We start from the raw sequence: 16,151 nt of genomic DNA on the forward strand, positions 1-16,151 counted from the left end.
TCCAAGCGGGAGATAACTCGAACATGCACTACTCTGGCAAGACAGTCTGCGGGCAGGTAGGGTCTCAGCCTGCATACCAGAAGAAGCTGGTAAACAGCTGCCCTGGACACAGAATTAACCTGTGCCTCCATGGACAGCTGTGAGTCCAAAATGACTCCCAGGCTGCACACTTGGTCCTTCAGGGGCACAGTTACCCCATTCAGGACCAGGGAGTCCTCCACACCAGCCCACCCCCTGTCCCCCAAGAACAGTACTTCTATCTTGTCAGGATTCAACCTCAATCGGTTAGCTGCCATCTATCCTCCAACCGCCTCCGGACACTTCACCGCCTTCACTGGTTCTGATTTAAAAGAGAGGTAGAGCTGGGTATCATACGCATATTTTGTAATATGGCACCCTATGTGAGGCCAACATTTGACACACCCCAATGAATCTTCTCAATTATGGAACTTCTCAATTTTGCACCCCCACAACTTGGTACCCTGGGGGGAGGGGACAACTGCCTGCACCGACATATATATATATATATCACTGCTTTATGTCTGCGAAAGCATGCACACTTCCCCAATGGCTCCTCATGGTACCACTCAATGCCACTGGAAGATGGTTTAGCGCCCTGCTCTGCTCCTATTAAGCGGAGCAGCTCTATGTAGTTGGGTTGGTGTGTTGTTGTTTTGCAATACTCAGCTTGTGGTTGGTAGGACTAATCTGTTTTTATATGTCTCTTAAAGAAGTTTTAGCCGAATGCCATTGTATCCTTATATGAATTTATATTAAAATGGTGGGGGGAATGTAAGCTGCTTAAAGAAGAGGTAGTCTGTATAGTGCCTTCAGATGCCCTCAATTGTCAGGGATGATGATAATCAGCTAATATTACTGGGCTACAATTACTTTTTATATTATAATTCAGGGCTGCCATAAGTCTGGTTTTTCCTTGATGTTACTGGGATTTCAAAGAAGAAATAATGTCGGGGGGGGGGGTGGATTTCAGAAAGGTGGTGCTTTGTCCTGGTCTTAGAAGTCAATCGCAAAATCGTGATTATTATTATTATTTGCATTTTGGGGGGGGGGAGCTCATCAATTTCAGTGGCTTCCTGGTTTTTACTTTTTGAAATATGGCAACCCTATTTTTATATTAAGCAGTGCATACATTTTTTTAAATAAAATAAATAAATCAAGACTAGCAGCCATAAGTTCCACGAATTGGTTAGCAGCCAGCCCCATGTGTTGCAGCAGCAAGTTCCTTAAATTCATTATGCATTGCACATAGAAGTATTTTACTTTGTCCCTCCTTAATCTACTGTCAATCAGTTACAATGGATGGACCTGAGTTCTGGCATTATGAGAGAGAGGGAAAACACCTCTCTATCCACTTTTCCCACACCTTGCATAATTTTGCAAAACTCTTATCTTGCCTCCCTTTCAGTTACCTTTTCTCCAAGCTAAAAGGAAGTCCATTTGTAGCTGCCTTTCCTCAAAAGGAAGGTGCTCTTCTTGAGATAGGGCAACCAGAATGTGACACAAAACTCCAAATGCAGCCACACCATAAACTTGCATAACTTTATGGGGTGGGTAATTGTTTTGCCGTTTTGTTTTATTTACCTTTTTTATCTTTTTATTTTATTCTGTGAACCGCCTTAGATCTTATGATGAAGGGTGGTTTATAAATCTAATAAATAAAATAAAAAGAAGCACCAAAAATATGTTGTTGTTGTTTAAAAAAGAGATACTGGTCAGGTTAGCCAGATTGATTTGAATGCTGTCGGCGGATTTTTGTTGCTGTCTTGTTGGGCTGTGTATGTGATAAAGGGGAACCATATCAGGGTGAAGACATCTTCTTCTATTTGTCCCAGTGTCAGTTTCAGTTTTGTTATGTACGGAGTTGAATAGGAGCCAAAATGCAGCAGTCTGATTGGTCCTAGAACAATAGGATCCAAAATGCAGCAGTCTGATTGGTCCTAGAACAGTAGGATTCCGAATGCAGCAATCTGATTGGTTCTAGAACAATGCAGCAGTATGATTGGTCCGCAGGAGCCACCCAATCCAGCTCCAGGTGGAAGTGAATCCACAACCTGATTGGCCTACAGGAGAATCCCAGAATTAGCCAATCACATGCAGCACTCATCGTCCCTTGGCCGCTGCCACCACCAGACCCTGTCGCTCGCAAGGCACAGGTAAGCAGCCACCGGAACTCATCCGGTGCTATGGAGAAGGGATGGGAGAGTCAGGGGGATTCCCCCCCAAAAAAAAATATAGTCCGGCCCCCCACAGGGTCTGAGGGACAGTGGACCAGCACCCTGCAGGAAAAGTTTGCTGACCCCTGAGCTAGAATCACAGAACTGGAAAGGTCCTCAAAAGTCACTTAATACAATTCCATGCCAACGCAGAAATCTGCTATGTCATAGAGGTGCCAGACAACCTCTGCTTTGCCTGGTCACATGGCAACAGTCTATACTACTCTCTGAGCCTTTTGGTACCTTTTTCTGGTCTGGTTGTGGAGGTAGAGGGTAGCAAATCAAGTGGAACTAATATAAGATCAAGGTAATGACTGTTTTCTTGGAACATCTGTGTCTTTCTCAACACATAGCAACTCTTCGTTTCAAAGACTTCCTTCAGCAATTGCTCCACTTAGCCACTGATCTGAATCTGCCATCTGGAGTTTGCATTTGTTACTCTCAGTGACTTTCAGCACAATATTTTGAGACAGCTCACGATAAAACCGCTTCCTGACGCTCGTCGCCAAACAAACTTTTCCACGGGATGCCCTGCCTGGTGCAAACGTGAGATTCTATGGAAACAGCATGCCAACAGCCAACTCTTGAGCAAAAGCTGGAGTGCAACAGAAATGACAGCACCACAGTAGGCCTAAAAGTTTCGCCTAAAGGAAAATTCAAAGCTTCAGCACAAGGAACCATCTCTGGGGGGATTCAAGGGGATTTAAAAGAATGTTCAAAAGAATGGTGAAATTTAATTGGGGAGGGAAAATGCACATCTCAAACCAAACACGGAAACTGAGATACATGCTATATTCTTCTTGTGTAAAGTTTGTTTAAAACACAGAGCACTCAAAGGATAAAATTTACAGCCTGTAATGCTTTGAAAGAGAATATGATGAAAATGATGTATAGATAGTATATTACACCAGTGAAATTAGCTAAAATGTAGAAGACAAATGATAAATGTTGGAAATGTAAAGAAAAGGAAGGGACATTTCATCACATCTGGTGGGAATGTAAGAAAGTAAAGAACTTCTGGGAAATTATATATAATGAGATGAAAAAAACAGAAGCATTTTTACTTGGTATTATAGGCAAAGACATTAATAGACAAGATGTCAAACTGTTCTTATATGTAACAGCGGCAACAGTATTGTTAGCCGAGAAATAGAAGCAAGAAGAAATTCCAATGAAAGAATAATGGCAGATGAAATTAATGGACTATGCAGAATTGGACAAAATGACAAGAAGGATTCGAAACCTGTGGGACCAGAGATTTTCAGAAAATTGGAAGAAGTATAGGAATTATTTGAAGAGCAACTGTAATCAACAAATTACGCTAGTAGGACTACAAGAAGTTTTGTAAGGAGAAATATACAAAGTGTTACAAAGTAGAAAAAGATAGAGATATTGGTTATGAGTTTGAAATGTAATAGGGAAAATAAGAAATGCATACTAAGAGATTAGATTGGAAAATTTTCAGGCAGGACTGATGGAAGTCAAAAAAAATGAATAAGATGTAAAAGTATGTTTAATTACTGTTGAAAATGATATGTTAAAAAACTAATAAAAATTTATATATAAAAAATAAAACACAGAGCACTCCCTCCTCAAGCTGACTCTGCACACAGAGAAGGCTGGAGAGGTTTCAACAGTAGTGGTCGGTGTGGTGGGGTGGGGTGCTATTGTCTACCTGGCTTCCCAAGGTGCTGTCAGTAACCAAGGGGGAGAATGGTAAATGTAAGGTGGAGGAGCGATCAGTGTGGTGCGACAACGCCAACCTCCCTACCGCCTTGCCCCTCTCAGTTACTGGCAGTAGCCTCCATGTTGGAAAGCCAGGTGAGCAACGGCTCCCTACTGCACTTCACCCTGCCAACCAGTAGGGTTTATTCATCTCATAGTGGTGAGGAGGAATGGAAGTTCCCCCACAATATGTGCTTTATATACATTATTTACACAATGGGCTAAGTCCGGGATTCTCCTGTAGGCCAATCAGGTTGTGGATTCACTTCCACCTGGAGCTGGATTGGGTGGCTCCTGCGGACCAATCATACTGCTTCATTGTTCTAGGACCAATCAGACTGCTGCATTTTGGATCCTATTCAACTCAGTACATAACATCCCCTTTGACCTGTTTTATTGCAGCGGGGGCAAATGAAGGCTTCTGCTTGTGCCAGTTCAAGTGTACCATGGTGTTTCTTCCATCTGATCTCCTCCCAGCAATCCTTCCTCCTCTGGTCACTGCTGTAGAAACACAACCTTACTGCCTGTTGGTGTTGCCAGCCTTCAAGTCATGTTTACAGACATCTTTGCAACACGGATTTGGTCTGCCAGCGGGCCTGGTGCCTGAAGCCAGTTCCCTGCAAAGCATGCCCTTGGGGTGCTGAGGCATTGTAAATCCCAAAAAAATGAGCATTCCAGGGACATGGCAGGGGTGGAAACAGAGAAGTGAGACTTAGGCTGGATCCTAAGCCCATTCAACTCAGTCATGTGACCCAGTGTGAAAAACACTATTATAAAGGCTTGATTTCCTTCTGCCAGGCTTAGGCAGACCAGCAGCAGCCCCATCACAGAAGAAGGAGAAGGAGAAGGAGAAGGAGAAGGAGAAGGAGAAGGAGAAGGAGAAGGAGGAGGAGGAGGAGGAGGAGGAGAAGGAGAAGGAGAAGGAGAAGGAGAAGGAGAAGGAGAAGGAGAAGGAGAAGAAGAAGAAGAAGAAGAAGAAGAAGAAGAAGAAGAAGAAGAAGTTTTTTATAAATTGTGTGTCTTTGTTTCTCAATATGATCCATTTACATGGTTTTGTATTTATTGTGTTATATTCTACATGGCGACTTTCTCAAGAAGTTGAAAGATTCCATCAACGGTGTGTTCAAAATTTTTTTTACATATTATTTGGAAAGACAGGTGAACTAAGGCCAGTGTACTGGAAGAAGCAAATATCACCAGTGTCAAAGCAATGATTCTTCGACATCAACTTCGTTGGACTGGTCATGTTGTGCGGACACCTGATTATCGTCTTCCAAAGCAACTACTCTATTCCGAGCTTAAAAATGGAAAGCGTAATGCTGGTGGTCAACAAAAGAGGTTTAACGACTCTCTTAAGGCAAATCTAAAAAAAAAAAAAAAGTAGGATAAACACCGACAACTGGGAAACACTGGCCTGCGAGTGCTTCAATTGGAGAACAGTCTTTACCAAGGGGGTCGTGGGCTTTGAAGACATTCGAACTCAGGACAAAAGGGAGAAACGTGCTAAGAGGAAAACACATTTGGCAAACCCTCACCTTGATCAACTTCTGCCTGGAAACCTATGTCCCCACTGTGGAAGGACGTGTGGATCCAGAATTGACCTCCACAGTCACTTACAGACTCACTGTTAAGACCATGTTCATGGAAGACCATCTTACTTGGCTATGAGTGATTTCCAAAGAGGAGGAGGAGGAGGAGAGGAGGAAGAGGAAGAAGAAGAAGATTGTGACTGGCTATTTTTATTGATCATATTTTAGTAATTATTTGCTGTAATTGTAAAGAGTGAATTTCTGTTTATTATTTGCTGGTGTTTTGAGTATTAGTTTTGTTGTGTACCACTATATTCTAATAGATTATTGAATATTACTTTATTTTATATAAGTCATTCCATTTTAAAGCTATGTTTTAGTATGATTTTTTGTATTGGATCGGTTTATTCTAAGGTATGTGCTCTTTGTTGTATATTTTGTTGCTGTAAACTACCTTGTGGATAACAATATTAAAATATTAAAATTAAAAGTGAAATGAAATGTGAAATGAAGTGGTGTAACTCTATGCAGCTTACCTTTACGCCAGCTTGCTTTGCACCAGCTTCTTGTGCTTAGGATTGCTCCCTCAACATGCAATTTTGAATATTTAATGCTGTAGAAACAGACCTTCTTTTAAAGCAACATATAATTGTGTGGGCTCTCAGGCTCCAAGTCCCTTGCACTGAGTTCACAAAGTCGTGGGGAACATTGCTTTTCAGCCAAACAGCCACCTGCAGTGCAAAACTCAGAAATGCCAATTGAAATTAAAGGCCTTTTTAATGTCATCATTTATTCCTTGTGACAAGTGCCTCTTACTGAGTGAACTTTAAGAAAGTTCGGATTTCATGTATCAGCAATGGTTTCCCTCCAAGCTAGATACAAATGGCATTTCACAATTCTTTCAGCATCCTGGACAGCTAATCTGTGAAGGGGAAATGAGACCTGGCTCCAAATATCAATTCACCTATAGTATCCGACAAATGAACTAAGTGTCAAATGTCAGAGTGGCAGCTGAGACAGCGAGAATGAGAGGAATTCAGTGGAAATGTATCTAAAGCGAAACCTTTAAGGCTATATGCAGGAAGGCAACGGAGGAATATCAATGGCTCGCATCTCATATATTCAGGCGATGCATGCTCTCACCAGGGATGTCCCTAAACATTTGACTTGTAGAAGGTAAGAGTGAATGAGACGCTTTATTAAATATGTGTGGAAGTCCCTTAAGAAATTTTGCTAATCCTATCAAGTCTCTTTTAACTTTCTTCAGAATTCATATGGGTGTTTAACCTGAGGAAGACCTTCCAAATTCACTCGAAGCTGACTGCAGCTGAAAGTCAGCATTACACAAAGATGCACAGAACCCCCAGAGGTGGTTGGCTAATTTCATTGGATTTCTTTTGACTACCATTAAAATCCCTGCAGCTGTTTTGGCTAAAGGCTGAACTGGATTTCACATCATTCATACAATTAGCAATTGTGTGAATTGCTTTTTAAAAATTATATTGTAGATGCAGAGTTGAAGGACAGGGGATTGCAATCTGTTCCTCTATGGAATGGAAGTGGCAGGGGGCCTTGACCTCTTTGCCCCTGCTCCCCAGTGTGATCCTGATTCAGATCAGGTTTCCTTTACCAGTTATTTACATTGAGGAATTCTCCCATACACTCCAAATAAAGATTTCCCTCTAGTATAAATAGAAGGTGCAGAGGATACGATCCTGACCAGGACAGCAGATGGGGGGCAAAGAAGTCACTCAGATCCAGTTCTCTGTGTCTACAGATTCTCATTCTGCAAGCCATCCATGCAATTTTAATTGCATCAATGGTGTCACATCTAGTTCCACGTTCTAATTCAGGTCCTAGGTGTACTACACATTTAAAGCAATATCATATCAATTTAAACAGTCATGGCTTCCCCAGAAGAATCTTAGGAACCGTGGTAACATAAAGGTTTTTAGAGTTGTTAGGATATCCCTATATTCCCCCAGAGAGCTACAATTTCCAGAGTTCCCTGTGAAGACAGATGGTGGTTAAACCACTTTGAGAACTGACACTTTTAGGTACAGGCACACAAGTATCACGTCCTCCTCTCTCTAAAGAAGAGATGAGCAGTTTATTCAAGACAGAGCTGTTGCCATGCTCTCTAGTAATTGAAATATAGTTGTCAGGTATAATACTGGTGGAGCACCTAAATCAGTGATGGTTCCTGTAGGGCTGCCATACGTCCGGAAAATCCTGGACATCACTAGGATTTCAATCCCTAAAATGGCATCTGGGTGGAATTAGTTATGTCTGTTCTGAATGTCTGGGAAACCCGAACATAAGCTCGCAAACACATCAAGGCGTCCCACACTTGCTGGAGCATAAATTATAGGTACAAAAATGTCCCTTATTTCGGAACCTCCTTGTTTTCCACAAGACAACTGTCTAACTTCCACTCTTCTTTTGCCGGTTTTCTTAAAAGTAGCAAAAAAAGAGCAAAAAAAAAAAAAAAAAAGCCCCCCCCCCAAAAAAAAATATTGAGGGGGGGACTTTTTTGTCCGGATTTTCACTTTCTGAAATATGGCAACCCTAGGTTCCTACAGAATTAATGAAATACTTGGTGAAGAAAAGACATAACAATATAAATCAATAGCAAGAATTCATTTTTGAATGACACATTACAGAAGACATTAGCATGAATTGTGCCCACTCAACTCATGGTAAATGGACTATTTGATAGGGAATTAATTCCCTGCCTGGGAAACTCCATTTGGATGATACAATGCAATGGGCAGATATAACTGCATAAACTTATGTAGGTCTGCAGTATCAGCATAGAAAAGGGAGATGGAACAAGTGACTATTACTCATCTTCCATTTTCCTTCCGTGCAACTGGCCTAACAATATCGTCTCTAACAGAGCTGTGTTAATAAGATAAGGAAATATAGTAATATACCTAAGCCTTGAACATTAGCTGTGCTATGGATAAATCAGACTCTAGAGATAATGATTATGGAGCAACATCAATAAATGATTCTTAGCTAGGGTCAAATTAATGATTTGTTCAAGTTGCCAATTCAACTTCCCTCCCCACTTCAATTATCCAGTAATACATATGACCCTGCTACTGTTTTCCTTCAGGCAGGGTTCAGATCATTTCACAGAGTTCCATAAGTGAAAAGAGTGAGGGCTTTGGATGCTGTTTCTTTAGCTCTCTTTGTGTGTTACTTCTCTGTAGGCCAATTGTGTGATGACTGTGGAGCAGGGATGAGCTTTTAGCCCCAACTCCTGACTTTGCATCTACTTCTTGGAACAAATGTGTTGCATGTGGTTGTGAATGGAGCACGTGAAGGAGAGCAACAGGAGATGAGCTCTGCTGCCTGCATACAGCAACTCCCAGATGGCATTTTGTTCTTGAGCCAGCATGGTGTAGTGGTTAAGAGCAGTGGACTCATAATCTGGTGAACCGGGTTCACTTCCCTGCTCCTCCACATGCAGCTGCTGGGTGACCTTGGGCTAGTCACACTTCTTTGAAGTCTCTCAGCCTCACTCACCTCACAGAGTGTTTGTTATGGGGGAGGAAGGGAAAGGAGATTGTTAGCCGTTTTGATACTCCTTAAGGGGAGGAAAAGGCGGGATATCAAGTCCAAATTCCTCCTCCTCCTCCTCCTCCTCCTCCTCCTCCTCCTCCTCCTCCTCCTCTTCTTCTTCTTCTTCTTCTTCTTCTTCTTCTTCTTCTTCTTCTTCATGAGCCTGAGAAGGTGATGATACAAATTGACCAAGGGAGACTGGAGTGCTGACAAACAGAAGTGGAGAGTGGACATTCTGGATTGGAGGAGGTATTTATTGTTTATTTTCATTTGAACTGGAATGGAGACTAGATAGATCATCTCAGGAGGATGGGATGGGGGCTGCCTTGGAGACTGAAGAAAAAACACTGGGTTGGGAAGTTTCCAGTTCCACTCCAGCATTTTGCCCTTCAGCCTCCAGGGCAGTCCCCTCTCACTTGCTTTCCCCTCAAATAATCACAAGTTGAGAACCAAAAGAATGGGCATAAGAAATAACTTTGGATATGGAAAAGAATGCAGTGATGAAAGGAGAGGAAGTGTGTTTAAGAAAAATGGAGTTTTCCACAGTAACATTTGGATTGAAGACACGGCTATATTGATTCACAAAAGGTCCTTCTGCTTCACCACCTACCTGCCCCAAGAAGACAATGAATAAACATTGCTTTTTAACTATTTGAATCTTGAATTCAGCCAAGTATGAGCATCTGAACAGAACTGTTAAATCACTTTTGACACCCCCATATGACACCTACGTCTTGCACTGAATATAGTATTGCCAGCCTAAGCAGGTGAAAGATCTTCTGTAGCATATCTGCTTCACAACTCATGAAACTCAAATTCTTTGCATGGGTTAGGGTTGGCACTGTGGAAGAGCAGGGCTCATGTGCCTTTCACAGCTGTGTGATGGACAGAAATGAAGCAAGGCAAGGCTTTTCTCATATGAGAAATGCTTCCCCTGTTGGCATTTTATATGTCAGGTACAGTGGTACCTCAGGTTAAGTACTTAATTCATTCCAGAGGTCCGTTCTTAACCTGAAACTGTTCTTAACCTGAAGCACCACTTTAGCTAATGGGGCCTCCTGCTGCTGCTGCGCCGCCAGAGCACAATGTCTGTTCTCATCCTGAAGCAAAGTTCTTAACCTGAAGCACTATTTCTGGGTTAGCGGAGTCTGGAACCTGAAGCGTATGTAACCTGAAGCGTATGTAACCCAAGGTACCACTGTATCTTATGATTTGAGTTTGACCACTGAGTTATTTTGGGGCACTCCACCCCCTCCACCTGCAACACAGGGCAAAAAAATTGCATACGACATAAAGTTTATGTAAATTTTATGCAAACTTTCTTCCCCCCATTGTGAGTGCAGAAGAGGACTCAGCCCACATACAGTACACTGTGAGCAGAGAGCCCAGTTGGAAAGCCTGACCCAACCTTCATATTGAGCATGGATGGTGCTATTTTAGCTACATAAGAATCAGCCCTCTGGGAATAAATACATACGATGTTTGCGGGAGATTGGCAAATATGAAGGAATTACTTCCAGATCCTTTGAATGTTTGCTGATAGCAGGCTGTTGCTTTAAGCTGGTTTCTTCTTTCAGAATTCTAATTCTTAAAATACTTTAATATCATGAAAAGTGCTTAGGGCTTTAATAAGTTTTGTTTATCATTCCCCAGACTTTGCCCTCATCCAGTTTCATAAATATGCCCGAGTCATTCATGTGATGTGCTCAGCTCCTGATCTGGGAGCTCCTTGATGCTCTGCAAGCATCCTGTTTTCTATTACTGGGATTATTATTTTGCTGTTACAAGCCGTTAATAATTCCTTACATTTATACAGAGCCTTGTATCTTGAAAGCATTTTGTAAATTTATATATGCAAATGATAAGGATTTAGGCATACTTTTTATTTGGGGGGAAAATCACTGAGGATTATATTACGCACTCCAGGTGTGAAATTCAATAGCTCGTTCACTATATGCAGAAATAATGGTGCCACAGGTACAACAATATTGGGGTCATGGGCCATTGAAACCCGGGTAAATAATATTTGGAATGTGGCTCTATCAGATCACCTTAAAAGGTAAAGGACCCCTCACAGTTAAGTCCAGTCGCAGATGACTCTGGGGTTGCGGCGCTCATCTTGCTTTACAGGCCGAGAGAGCCGCCGTTTGTCTACAGACAGTTTTTAGGGGTCATGTGGCCAGCATGATTAAGCCACTTCTGGTGCAACAAAACACCAAAACCAGAGCAGCACAAGGAAACGACGTTTACCTTCCCGCCAGAGCAGTACCTATTTATCTACTTGCACTTTTTCACGTGCTTTCAAACTACTAGGTTGACAGGAGCTGGGACGGAGCAACGGGAGCTCACCCCATCATGGGGATTTGAACTGCCAACCTTCTGATCAGCAAGCCCAAGAGGCTCAACGGTTTAGACCACAACGCCACCCACGTCCCCTTACTAGCTATAGAAGGATAATTAATTAAAGGCACTTCAAAGATTTATAAATGAGACAGAATATACTTTTATTCCACCCACAACACAAGAATCTCTGCAGAGAGGATACTTGAATTGACAATACTTAAACATACTTAAACGTATTGCTTGTATACTGTGTACTGCATATGAAATTTAATAAGAATGTACCACTGGACAAGCTACTGCAGTTATATGTTGTTCTTGTATTTACATGAAAATCAATAAAAATATTGGGATCATGGGCTGTGGTTTACAATGTGCTAGCCCTGATGCTGCTACAATCCCAGAAGACCTGGTCATTCATTAAACACTAGGTTGAATTGTTTGTTAGTGCATGTAATCAGCACTCCATTCTAATGTGGGGCAAAGACAAACTGGCTGGCAGGTGCCATCTTGTGAGCCTGATTTCATAAAATATTCTGATATCATGTTAATATGTAAAGGTAAAGGGACCCCTGACCATTAGGTCCAGTCGTGGCCGACTCTGGGGTTGTGGCACTCATCTCGCTTTATTGGCCGAGGGACCCAGCGTACAGCTTCCGGGTCATGTGGCCAGCATGACTAAGCCGCTTCTGGCGAACCAGAGCAGCACACGGAAATGCCATTTATCTTCCCACCTATTTATTTACTTGTACTTTGATGTGCTTTCAAACTGCTAGGTTGGCAGGGACCGAGCAATGGGAGCTGACCCCGTTGCGGGGATTCGAACTGCTGACCTTCTGATCGGCAAGCCCTAGGCTCTGTGGCTTAACCCACAGCGCCACCTGTGTCCCTATCTTAATATGTAGGTGGCCACTTACCACGTTGTCTTAGGGCTAGCTTATATATATATTTCAAGCATCCAATAGCCCCTCCTCCAGCTGAAGCCCTCAGAGGAGCATCCACTATTAAAACAATGGGGAAATGAACTATCTGACAATAAAACACATCGGAACAGCAGTAAAATGAGGGCTGCTATACGTCTGGGATAATCCTGGACATTACCGGGATTTCCATTACCGTGTGGTGGGAAGGTGGTGGTTTGTCCTGGATCTTTGGCAAGTCAATCAAAAAACAGTAACAACAACTTGGGGGTTTGTCTTAAAAAAACCAACAACTTACAGTGGTTTCCTTTTTAAAAAACAGCTCAACAATTTTCGGGATGTCCTGGTTTTTACTTTTTGAAATACAGTGGTGCCTCGCAAGACGAAAAGAATCCGTTCCGCGAGTCTCTTCGCCTAGCGGTTTTTTCGTCTTGCGAAGCAAGCCCATTAGCGGCTTAGCGCTATTAGTGGCTTAGCAGCTTTTAGCGGCTTTTAGCGGCTTAGCGGCTTAGAAAAAGGGGGGGAGGGGAAAAAAGTCAGAAAAACACGCAAGACATTTTCGTCTTGCAAAGCAAGCCCATAGGGAAATTCGTCTTGCGAAGCACCTCCAAAATGGAAAACCCTTTCGTCTAGCGGGTTTTTCGTCTTGCGAGGCATTCGACTTGCAGGGCACCACTGTATGGCAACCCTACATATCAGAAAACAGTGTACTGCTATATATGCCTGCTCAGATGTAAGTTTAAAGGGACTTGTATATCTTTTGCATGTTCTTGAAACTAATTCATTTTTAACATGACCCATACTGAATGGGATTAGGAGGATTTTGTCCATGTGTGTAATCGCATGTGTTTTACTGTCACACTTAATGCTTGTTTTAAAAAGCACCAACATAAAGACAAAGTCCAGCAACAATCATATTGTGTACTGCTAACCTGACTTGGCACCTACAAAGGTGACTGGGTGGAACCCAGACTTAATTAGAGATGGCCTATTGATTTCAATTGGCCTGCTTTAAATCTGGATCAATTCACTGTTGGATTTAAAAATGAAATGTTTCAGCTGAATATGAAACCCTTTGATAGGTTTACTAAATTTTGTTAAGAATTTGTTTAAAAATTCCATTTTGACATTTGTAAACTGCTTTGAGGGTGTGTGTGTTTTTAACAATCAAGCAGTGTATGCATTTTATGCAATAAATTAATCAAAACAAATTGGCAGTTAAATAACAACAATTATATGGACACAAAAAGAGACAGGTTTCATATATTCTGACATAATCAACAGTGATGGGTTGTATCCAACGTTGGGCATTCTCAGAATAGACTTATGGGCATGACTAATTAAGGTCTATTGATTTTAATTGGCCTATTCTGAATAGGACTTACTTGGACCCAGGTTAATATTTGGTACATTTAGGAAGAGCTGCCCAAGCTAATAAAAAAGTTGATATAGCTAATAAAGAAGAAAATATGAAGCAGAAGAAATAGGTGATAGCACTAAGGTACAGGAACTATTATAGAGTAACTCTGAGAAGTTGAAAATTAGCAATACTGTACAATATATTAAAGGGTAATTAGAAATTAAGGAAAGGGAACAGAATATGTGACGTCATAAAATAAGCTGAAGGATATGATGAACCAGTCACTTAACAGATCATTGTACTAAGGTCTGTTCATGTAACTGTTGATATATATATTGCAGTTTCATAATCAATCAATATGATTGACTCCTTTGAGAGTGGTTATTACAGCTGCATCTCTGCATCAAAAGTGATTGAATGATCCAATCATACCCAATTATACATTTAAGCCAATTTCATGGCAAGATCATTTACACACTGTAAGAGGCTACAGGGAAGGGCGGCCAACTAGGGTTGCCATATTTTGAAGAGCAAAAAAGAGGACACATTTGCCAGCTTCTACTTTTAACTATGGGTCACTATGACAACTCTACCCATGAAAAAGAGGACATGCCCTGGAAAAAGAGGACACATGGCAACTCTAGGCTCACAGGAACCTTTCATTTATTTATTCCTTGCTGCAGTGCATACAATTTGGGAATTCTGGAGCTAAAAAACCCCTTATGCCCCCCACACCTGCAATTTCGGAGCAGTCTCATTACTGCCTTAGTAATATGCCTTCTTCTGTCGTCCTTTCATTACCTGAGTCCTAGCGAACCAATGAAAATCTAATCGTTACAAATACCGGGGGGGGGGGAGAGATCCTTAGTCTTTTAATTACAATGGTACTAAAAATAGCATCCTAGTTCCAGGCAAATCAAAGTTCTTTGTTTTCCTTTCCAGTGTGCACTTCATAATAATCGTGCTGCTTGTTGTAAACAGTAAACTGAGCCAGCTAGTCAATTAGCCGAGCACTCTATTAATCTTTTCATAGAAAGAAACATTAAATTCAATTAAAATCCCTCCACTTAAAAATGGTAATGAGCACCCTGATCCACAGATATTTTGTTTAAGAAGGGGGATCTGGATTTAAGCCAATTTCATTCCCTTGAAGCTTACGTATCTGAGGGTTCATGTGACATAACTTGATACAATCCAAGTTATGCTAGTTAGTCCATTTCACCATGTTGCATATTTATGCAAAATAATCAATTAACATATTTATGCAAAATAATCTTTTATTAATCATCTATTTTGGTATTATAAGTCAATACGAAAACAGGGTCATTACAAAAATAAATTCACTTCTATTCTTATATGATGGCATTGTGTATTCCAGTAGCTAATAAATAGCATCAATTTAGTAGATCAAACAGATTCATATTAAATCACTTATTTTTTTCTGTTTCCATTGATGCCATTTGCTGTTTTCTTGTGACAGGAGGAGTTAGGCGTTTTTAGTCACAGGTCCAAACTGTATTTAAAACCAGTAATAAATTTATTATAACAGGTTTAAGAAACAAAGACTGTTGTATTCTGTTAAATAAAGCTGCCATTTTAGGGTTCAAAGGCAAGTTATAACCCACTGAGATTCAGCCCCTAAAACCTGAGTCTTTGTGCCATTTGATATCTTTGCTGCAGGTGGACAAAATCTGAACAAAGCACAGAGCACTTCCAGCAATGAATAGGACTGTGGAAAACATTGTTTTTGGCCTTGCCAAACACCGATGAAATAGGAACTTGCATTGCAAGTTGGATCATCTTAAAAGATGGTCCTGGTTGAGGGCAGGCCCTCAACACAGCTCCACACTCCACCCCGGCGTGGGTGGAATGAGGCTTTCCATGCCATGGTGGCACCACGATCACCCTAGGCCTCCTTGGCCAATCACTTTGAGTGGGGTGATCGTAGGGAGGTATATAAGCGGCAGCGTGTCATGTGCTGTGCATCTGCTTCACGCTGCTGAACACCCACCCACCCGCCCTTTTATTTTAGGTCGCTTCTGGCCTTGCTTTGGACTTTGGTTGGTCACCTGTCTTGGGACGGGGGATGAGTAGGAATTTTTCCATTTGGCAGATTGGCATTGGCCACTGGGTTTTCGCCTACCTCTTAGCAATCGTCACAACTTTGTAAGGTTTGGCACTTAGGCATTGTGGGGGAGGGGAGGTCATTGCCTGCCCCTCCATGATCAAGGGTATTCTGTTAAAGGAATCCGGGGCCTGGATCCAAGTCCGCTTGAGGGGCTAGGGCCATGCCAGGCCTCTGGGAACACTGAGGAGAGCTGCAGGCGGGTTCCCCCAATGTGGCTACCTCTTTGGGTGGTTTACCCTTTCATGACTCCCTGCAAGGTGGGCAGGAGTCAGATATAGTCTATTGCCAATGCCTAAGCCAATACCACTCACATTTGCTGTAATCAATAAAGTTGTGGCCTAAATT

The sequence above is a fragment of the Podarcis erhardii genome (assembly GCF_964252035.2).
Source record: "Podarcis erhardii genome assembly, chromosome: 8".
Lineage (NCBI taxonomy): Eukaryota > Metazoa > Chordata > Lepidosauria > Squamata > Lacertidae > Podarcis > Podarcis erhardii.